At 33.3% G+C, this 2534-nt stretch overlaps 1 non-coding gene across 1 annotated transcript; it reads right to left on the bottom strand.

The window, feature by feature from the left end:
• Window positions 1-314: 314 nt before the first annotated feature.
• On the bottom strand, window positions 315-421 carry LOC122097288. Its single transcript, XR_006145515.1, has one exon. It is a non-coding gene; the product is annotated as a U6 spliceosomal RNA (small nuclear RNA).
• Between the last annotated feature and the right edge of the window lie 2113 nt (window positions 422-2534).

Here is a 2534-nt window from a genome sequence, read left to right as displayed (position 1 = left end):
ATTCCATTGTGTATATATACCACATTTAATTGATCCATTCATCTAATGGGTGCATCTGGTTTGGTTCCATATCTTAGCTATCGTAAATAATGTTTCAATAACTATCGTTGTGTTGGTAGTTTTAGTATGGTCTTGTTTATGATCATTTGAGTAAATCCCCAAAAGTGGGATTACTGTGTCATAGGGGAGGTTTATGTGGATTCTTCTGAGGAACCTCCATACTGCTTTCCAAAGTAGTTGAACAAGTTTACACTCCCACCAAGAAGGCAGTATGGTTCCTTTGTTGCCACATACCTTTCAGCAGCTGTTGTTGTAAAAATATGGAACGCTCCAAGAATTTGCATGTCATCCTTGTGCAGGGTGCATGCTAATCTTCTCTGTATCATTCCAATGTTAGTGTATGTGATGCTAAATTGAGCACAGTACATTTATTATATAGAAAGTATAATTTTTATTGATTTTATTAAACTAGACAATTCAACAAAAAGTAAGTTCAAAAGAATAGTTGTGAAATTTTAGAATCATGTATTTCTTACATAAGCACACATTTAAGAATAAAATCAATATAGACATGCCAAAAACAAAATAATTCCTGATATTTGTAGTTCAAGAGATGTGTAGGAGGAAGAATTCAATTATTCTATACAAGGCACCTGTCAAAATGAACATTGCAGCAATTCTTAAGTTTTAATGTTTTAAATATGCTTAATTTTGGGATTTTGCTTATATATGCCAAAAATAGGACTGTTTGGCAGGTCTAAAACTTTTCTGTAAAGTATTTAAGATTTTTGGTAGCAGACATTAAGTACTAAGTATGTACATTTCAGAGTTTATGAAAACTTTATTAATGAGAAGTTGCAAAGTCTTTGTGTAAAGAAGTAGAGTGAAGAGTTAAGACTTTAACTACACAGTTTCTCTTAAAACTTTAGGAATTCCTTACTTTATTTATTAGCAAGGAATAAATGATGATATAAGCTATGATGTACACATGTATGTTTCTATTCACACACATACATATACACATGTATACATGCAGACATGGAGAAAGACACATAATTTCAGCCAACACAATTTTCACCAGTTATTGAATATGACTTAAACGGAATACTTGGAACAATATATATTGAAGATGTATTTGTCCCTAAGAGTTCATTTACCACTCCTCTTATCTCTTAAAACAGGTAGTTTTAGAGAGATTTGACTTACAAAATGCAGTACAAGTGATAGCAAGTCACTTAGAAACCTCAGTAAGTATAATTCATATGGTGTCTCCCTGCTCCTCAGGTAATGCTTACTCTTGTAGACACTCTCAACAACCAAAGTAGGAGGAGAATACCCTGGTAAAGAGTAAAGTAATAAGGTTTAAATGGCATCCTTACTTGAGCTCTTTTTCCAACAACCAGCATGAATTCCTAGGCAGATGAGTGAGTCCTCAGAAAACTGGACTCTACATATACACTTAACTAACCCATGTGAAAATTCCTATGTGAGAAATGCTGACTGAGGTCTTGCTGATTTCCTGGCCAAGAAAACAAGAAAAGAAAAAGAAAGTATTTTTAATGTTTTAAAGTTTGAGAATAATTTGTAACCTATCAATAAATGTGTAGAACACAATTATACCAACTGACAAAAAAATGATGGCATTTATGTTCTCTTGGACTTGCCCAGTGATTTTAGATGTGTCTACACAGGTAGAATCAGCATAAATCAAGCCAGAATTTCTTCATTTAAGATATAAGGATACTGGTTGACCTATGTAACAATGAAATATACAAGACACTCTACCAGAGGATGGGTGAAGGGGGGAGGTGGAGAGGTTTGAAGGGAAGGGATGGTAGGGGAAAAACAAAGGAGGGGGTAGCAATGCTCAATAAGAAATGTACTCATTACCTTACTTACGTAACTGTAACCCATCTATACAGTATTTATAATAAAAATATATGTTAAAAAGATACAAGGAAAACGTCTCTGCTTATATGAAGATGTATTTGTCACTCAATATAAGTAAGGTATTGGTTTTAGAACCACAAGCTTATTACTTTGGATACTCAAAAACTCTACATGAACACAGTATATTATTTACATTAGAATCTGCCCACAAGCTAGTGCAGTATAATTGCTATGAGAATTTTTACTACATTCTATATGTATATGCACTATAAACAGATACAAATTATTACAGATAAATTTTGTATGCAGTTTGTGGAAGGAATTTGGAGAGCAATTTTGAAAAGCACAAATTTCATCAAAAAGACCAGTCTGCAAATTGTAATGAGGAGCTAATACAGCATCATTGAAATAGTACGGAACTCCAAGGAGAAGTATTTGAATTGAGACAATATCAGAAAATGTAACAACCCAAGGAATTTTTAGACATGCAGCTGCTAGATTTCTCATGTAGAGCTTTCATAACATTTTGTGAAGCACAAATCAGAACCTCACTGAAGTGTAGACGGTTTTCCCTCAACTTTCTCTCATGATCAGTCACTATCAATCAACATATAGCTAATCTTGAATAATTCTCTAATAAAATG

The sequence above is a fragment of the Dipodomys spectabilis genome, unplaced genomic scaffold, assembly GCF_019054845.1.
Source record: "Dipodomys spectabilis isolate Male_0828 unplaced genomic scaffold, ASM1905484v1 ptg000421l, whole genome shotgun sequence".
NCBI classification, from domain to species: domain Eukaryota; kingdom Metazoa; phylum Chordata; class Mammalia; order Rodentia; family Heteromyidae; genus Dipodomys; species Dipodomys spectabilis.
This window is presented reverse-complemented; position numbering and strand designations above follow the sequence as displayed.